This window comes from Chelmon rostratus, chromosome 20 (assembly GCF_017976325.1).
Source record: "Chelmon rostratus isolate fCheRos1 chromosome 20, fCheRos1.pri, whole genome shotgun sequence".
Taxonomy (NCBI): domain Eukaryota; kingdom Metazoa; phylum Chordata; class Actinopteri; order Chaetodontiformes; family Chaetodontidae; genus Chelmon; species Chelmon rostratus.
Window position 1 is genome coordinate 16515975 of NC_055677.1, and position 7551 is coordinate 16523525.

The window sequence follows — 7551 nt, forward strand, 5'->3', positions numbered from 1 at the left end:
AGTGCTAATTTAATCTCTGTTACTATGGAGGTACAACATGCAGACAGAACACACACGGCCGTTTGCATGATGTGGCTTCAGGCCCACATATCACATATTGTACCAACATATATTTCCTTGTTTTCCATTCAGTGAAACCCATTTTATTAAGCAACATTACAATTCATGCGTGACGGTAGTGCCACCTAATTCAATTCCAGAAATAAAATCAGTACGAGTTATGGACCGTCCACCTCAGTGTCTTTGATCTTGCAGAATCTCGCATTTTCGTGGTCAGATTTTTATTTGAGAGGATAATCTGTTCCACAGGCAGAAATCGTCTCTCGGCGTCCTCCTCCTAAAGGGCAAAAGTGATCTCAAAACTTCCAGTGTTGATTGGTTTTAATGAGAGTATGACCTTTCAAGGAAACCCAACAATAAGCGGGATGGCTGATTCAAACAGAATCCATATCAAAGAAGCCCTGGGTTGCAACAGTGAATGCGGCTCACCGCGGGAGGATGAGGAACTCATTATTCTGTGATTCTGTGACTTACACAGACAGAGAGGCTGAAGCAGAGAGAAGTGGAGGGAAGAGAGAGAAAGGGGAGGGCGAGCAGAGAAAACAAGTGTGAAAGAAAGATTTTAAATGATCAAAATTCTAGTCACAAAACATTAGGGCTTAGGCCGTGTCTTTTACTGGGAGCAGACAAGGCTCTGCAACTCTGCCAGCTGCCAAGCATGTTGCATCATGAAAACACACTAAAGCCTCAGAGGGAAGTGTTGAACAGCAGGAGGGATCTGAGCAGCATCAAACCTCCGTCCCACTGTTCTGTACAGTGCGCTTGCTGATTTTTCCGCCAACACGCCTTACAGTACGCATGTTGCATTGCAGGTTTTGTGTCTCGAAGATCTCAGGCGGTAATGAGCTATACAGGTGATCATGAATGATAATAATGCGGCAGAATATCGTATAAATTAGCTGTTACTGTGATCCTCGTGTGCATCAGTGCACACAGCTCAGCTCGAAGTAGGAATGCAAATGGCATTTTCTGCATTAATCCGAGACACAGTGATTGAATTGCAAATGCACTAAAGTAACTGTTTTTAAATTCATTTAAGGGCTTTGAATAGTAATCGTTTTTTGCCTCCTCCTGCACGGCACTGGTTAACAAAAAAGCAGATTTTACCTCTTTCAGCGCATTGACCACAACTGTCATGTTAAAATGAGAGGAGCTTTACAGATGCTACATGCAGCACTTTAATGCAAATTGAAATACCTCTATACTGCATTTCAAATACACTCCATCATCAGAACATCCAGATGCATGCTTTGTCGAAGCAGAACAGGTCTATTGAAGCTGGTTCGATCTTGCTGAAAAATGTAAATTCTGCAGCCACACCAGTTGATCTGTGAAGCTTTACTTGAAGCTAAATGCTAACACTAGCATGACAACATGCTCACAGTGGCCATAACCACAGTGATGTTCAGCAGATATCATGTTCATCACATTCATTCTTAGTTTAGCGTGGTGGCTAATTAGCACAGAGCACATTTGCTAATTAGCACTAAAGTACAGCTGAGGCTGATTGGAATGTCATTTCATTCTGGAGGTATTTATAAAGCAAAACACTGGACAGATTTGAATTAAAAGTCATCTACTGAGCATTGTATCTGCACCACATTTCATGGCAATCCATCAAATAGCTGCGTCAGTCTGGATGAAACTGGTGTATCGACTGACTGACGGACGAATACTGCTATCCCTGCAGCTCATCCACAAACATGGCTGAAAGGATCTAACATATAACTCCTCGCTAATTAAAGAGTTCTTCGTCTGTAATGATGCTATCTAATCGAATCTACAACCGAGGAAGGATTTATTCAACAATTATATAAACATCAAGCACATGTTGTGTTGAAAATGTGTTAACAATCTGTTAAAATGCTCGCATGACTGGACCTCACCTTACCTTCTGTAAATGTCACAGTGTGTGTGTGTGTGTGTTCAGATGTGTGCGCTGTAGACATTCTTCACCTTCCTAAATGATGACACAGGTCAGCCCAGTGTCTATATCTGTCCCACGCAGAGCTGCAGCCCCACAGCAGCTATTTAAAGCACCCTGGACCTCTCTGTCTACAAATTACATAACGGGCATGAAGGGAAGTATGTTCTTAACTTACACATCGTATCGCTTATAGCAGATGGTGCATGATTCAACATCAGCCGTTGAAGAGTGTACATGTGTTGATGCTTACAAGCTTGATATTATAGCGAGAGTGACATGTGATGGTCTTTGATGATCTTCAGTCGTACAGAATCTGCCTTTTTGGCGTTCAGGTTCATATCAGCTAGAAGTTGGCTTTCATTTCAACATTTCTGGTCGAGAAGTCTTTAAGATGTGGAAAAAAATGTTGCATAACGTTCATCACCTTTCTTATTGTGGTTAGGTGGTACCTCAACACCAGGCGTGTTTTTGTCAGACATATCTGTAAATACTGTATGATGTGTTCATCAAATTTAAGCTTCGGGCAGAAAGAGGAAAACTTGATCTGATATCAACTGAAATTCATTTCAGGAAATCATGCTTACAAAAGAGGGGGGAAAAAGCAAGAAATATGATGAAGTGGATGAGGCAATAAGCAGCAGCCACTGCTGCTATTTTCCTTTAACAGGCACTTAAATCCTCTCACGTCTTCTCAGATGATTTGATTCCACACCTGGCAACTTTTATGACCTTTTCTTCTAACCAGGCAATATCCTGATAATGTTATCTATCGTTAGTTTTCTAGCAGCAACATAAACTCGGCCTGTCTGCCCCTTTTTCACCTGATTTGTTATATAAGGTGCTTTACCTTTCCACGGGAGGAACGATTTAAACTACACAATTCACCCTCAGAGTTTAGTTTGATCATTTGAGGCCTAAAGACTGCATTGTGTATGCAGTTTATGGTTATTAACCTTACCAGCCTTTCTGTCATGTAGCCTATATATTTGTGTCAAAGGCTTGTTGACAGGAAAATCAGGGCCAAGGAGGAAGAAGATGAATGACGACTCTGAAAGGGAAAAAAGAAACTGATAACAGAAGGTGTGGACGTGACAAAAGGAAGAACCCTTTGACCCTTGGCAAGTCAGGGCCTGACTTTTACCACATATGCATTAAAAGTATTTAGAATAAACCCTTTAAAGACACACACACGTTATTTCACCCAGTACTTGTTTAACAAAAACTCACCTTAACAGCTAGATGAATACACCTCCTACGGACACAGGAAGGATGTGTGGGAGTTAAAAGGTCTGGTCTCACTAGAAAGTGAAAGTTCATATTGCATATATTGAGATATTGTTGTTTTTAAGCTTCATAACATACAGGCTACCCATAGGGCTAGTTATTTAAATGCTGTAGCTGGTGAGCTAACCGCTAACAGGCTAGCCAGCTGAGAACTTTGAATGTGCTGAACACTCACAATAGCTTGCTGGGCTAGCTGGCAAGCTAGCTTGCTCTGCTAATGGCAGAATACGTTCACACTGTTTAGAGAGATAAAAGATATTTTTTTTATCGATTTGTGTTAGAAGCTAATGAACTACACTAGCTTGTCTGTTCTGGACTCTCCAGTGCGCATTCTTGTAAAAGTCTGCACTTTCAAGACGGTTTGGTATTGATCAGTGGTGCAAGTTCATGTTTCAACGTTGATTGAAGTTGAAACTGACAGAAGATTGGCACAGATTGACTTTTGGAAATCCTTTTTTTTAGCTCGGAGCTACTACAAGCTGTTGTTGTGTTGTTACTCTTGAGATAAGCCACATGCTAGTTGCCTGCTAGCGGCTATACTAAAGTGGAGCTGAAATATATGGATGATTTTGCAGCTACACCACAGGAGGTAACAAGTAAGCTAGCAAGACACAGCAAAACATCTTTGAGATGATAAATAATAGGAGTTGACAATATTCTTTTTATGGATGAGATAGACCAGATCTACAGGGAAAAAGGAAGATTATCAATGTATAATCCAAAAACCACACATATCCCTTTAAGTTCCCCTCAGAATATGAATTAAATCAATTCAGAACTGCCCTGATGTAAAACAGTAACACCGCCCGCTCGTTTTATGTTTAATAAATACATACTATGTTGCTGTGATTAAACTATAAAAAATATTTACTGACCCCTCTATAATGCTGATGTTCATTTAACAGCGTTTGTTGATGGCATATTAAAGTTTATGCAAATGCTTGCTTGTTGAGTTTTATTCCACTTTATATGACTATCTTGTTCATTCTCCACCAGGGATTTGTCGATCTTGACATTCAAGTATCCATTCTTTCTCGCATGGTCCTTAAGATGACAAGGGAACATAAAAGTAAATAAAATGAGGACCTAAGTCTCCCATTTACATTTGCTGAATTTTATTTATCAGGTTAGGATCTCATATGATTGCATACATTATTGCTTATAACATCTTGCCCAGCAATAAAGAAGGATGTTAGGTCAAATCATTATAAATGGGACATCTGGGTTTATCGAAATAAAAGCACCAAATCATCCAAAGCCCTTCTCGTTAATGCACAGGAAGATATTCTTCCATATAGAACAAACTAAGATGGAATAAAAGAAAAAACTTTCAGCTCTGCAGAAAGTACATAGTAGTGCCGACACATCTTGTGGATGTCCCTTTGCCTGCACTGGGGAATACAGGCTAGTATCAAACCATGCCTTGGGCTATAACCTTTGTTCTCTGAAATCAAACCCATACAATAGTGCTGGATGGGATCAAAATCTGAGAGCAACATTGATATTCAGCCAAAATAGCACGAGTTGGCTTTGAAATTACGTTTCTCATGCAGGACCATCCCTTTTCATTCCAAATTCACTATATTAGGATACACTATATCACAGAGGAAAACAGTGGGGAATTCAATCGATGTTCACTTTGAAATCCAACCCAGTAAAATTTCTACTTTGCCTCAATTCACCAGTCGTGATGGTGATCTGGCGTGTGTGTGCACATACATGTGGTGTAAGTGTGGATTGTGTATGTAGAGCACGCTGTGTGTTGCAGTAAATCATAGCAGATTCCTCCCAGGGGGACATAAGGATGAACCGAGGGGAGAGTGAAGTAAGATTGGGGAGTGTGTGTGTGTGTGTGTGTGTGTGTGTGTGTGTGTGGGGGGGGGGGGGGGGGGGGGGGGGGGTTGGTTGGGTTGGTGAGAAGCTGACAGAAACATTATTCAAATGATGCTCCTTTTGCTTTTTCTCCCCCAGCTGCAAACTAAAACCTGACATTTAGTCGCAGCGAGAGAGCGAGAGCTGAGACAATTCATGAGGATTTTCCACCTCCTTCGTCTTTGGCTCTTTAGCATCGAAGGTCCCCGAGTCCTCCGGCGGAATTACATGCACCTCGGCCCCCCTCCACTCAGGGGCCCCTGTGTTTATGAATCAAATATTTGATTTGGAAGGACTCCTGTCCTCGCCATTGCCAACTACCATCCCGACAATTGAAAGGTCACGGTGGATCCAGCTTATCAGTGCGACTACGCCGCCTGCCCACTTGCAGCCTGCTGAGCCCAGGAGGTGCTGGTGGTGGTGGTGGTACAGGAGAGAGAGGGAGAGGGGAGACAGGAGAAGGGATGAAGGGAGAAAAATGGATGTGGAGAGGAGCGAGAGTAAGACATGGGGGGATGGGAGGAGGTTGAGAGTATGTGGGTGAGGGGGGGGGGGGAGCATTCTCCAAAGCTGTCGCCTGGACATATTGTGCTTTGATGGGTTGGCTTTCATTTTTACTGCCGTTTTTCTTTGCTGTGGAGGAGCTGTATTAAAGTCTTCAATCTTTAGCTGATATTACAGGACTCACGGCAGATTGTGATAAACAGCGCTGCGCCTTCCTGGGCACTTCCTCTCTGAACATCTGTTGGAACATCACACGGCGACAAAAGCAATGTAATTATAATGTACCACCTAAACCTGTGTACCACGCAGCACCTCAGAGGCGTTTTTACAGTGGGCGTCACTTTGGCAGACGTACAGTCAGGCTGGGAGTGTGTGTGGGAGGGGGGGGGGCATGGGAGGACGCACATAGCAGCGTGTCTGCGTTTTTAGGAGCTTCAAAAATCCCAAGTGACCGCAATTCAGGTTTTACATGTTGCACCATCGCATTACAGCACTGTCCTCCACATTCAAGTGGGCTGAATCATGTTCACACACATGCATGGGGATGTTACACAACAGCGTATGCTGGTTTTTCAACACCTGGGCCTCATGTTGCTTTACATATCATAGCATCAGGGAGGAAACTTTAGAAAGGTGTATTTTTACCACACAGGTAAATTTAGCTTGCATATTGTAGTACACTTGCACAGTGGTGAAGCGGCTTTACTTGTGGATTACTTGTTTTTGTGTTAATTATCAACCCGTATTAGTCTATTTATAATAGCAAAGTGAGGCAAGTCGCAGCAGGTCGCAGTTTTTCTGTTGCTCGTCAACACATTGAGGTGTTGTTCATGTGAATCAAAGTAACCAAAGAAGTCAGGACACTGATCATCACGTCAGACAGACACGTGGAGAGCCAGAGAGTGTGAGTTTACTGTGATTATATCATCAGGATATATGATTTGGTCATAGCTCTTGAATGTACAGTGAAACTGATCTGGTACCTAGAGTGTAGTGATGAGTTTGTCAGATAATTCCTTTAATGAACAGGTCCAACGCTGGTTGAATGCACATTTGGACCCACATACACACATGTCTCCTGCATGAAACGGCTGCATCCTCACTTAAGCATTATTCTAACCTACAGCATGATAACTACATCTCTCACCCATGTGCATGTCTCAGTCCCTCACCATCTCGTTGCAGATGCTTGTCTTCAGTGTGCTTGCCTGTGTGGTATTTGCACAGGTTGACACAGCATATGTCTGTCTTCCAGTTTGCTGTCTATATTGGAAAACATTTTTAAAAAATGCATTTTTTTATCATCATAAAGACTGACTTTCTCTCAGTGCCCCCAACTCTGACTGACTTCAGCATCCCTGAATTTTACCTCACAAGGTTTTATAACACTTGTATGATAAGCATCACATTCTACAGTCACCTGCAGTAATGAGCTGTTTCTGGGGCACAGTTTCATTATCCCTCTGAACATTAATACAAAGCATAAGCACCATTTTACCAGACTGCCCTGTTGGAAACTGAGGCTGATAACTTCAATATTGGACTTTTTTAAAACAAGGTGATCGGCCTGAATCAGAAAGTGGATCTACAATAGAGAGAAGAATCCCATCCTCTTTAAGTGAATCTTTGTACGTGTGTTCTATACGGCAAAATGAGATTCTGGTGTCACTTCGTACCACATGAATATTATATGTTGGTGAGTGAAATACAAATTGAGCATACAAATATACAGATCTGCTGCCTCTCTCTCTTTGGAATATTGAAAAGTGCTCGTAGCCAAGCTCCTAAACACGAGTTTAAAGCTGCCCGCCACTCAAAAATGTATTTTGTTACTCCGTTTGGATGTTTGAGCTTCACTGTGCAGAATGATTTATGTGCAGAGTTTGACGTGAAACGGCTGCTTT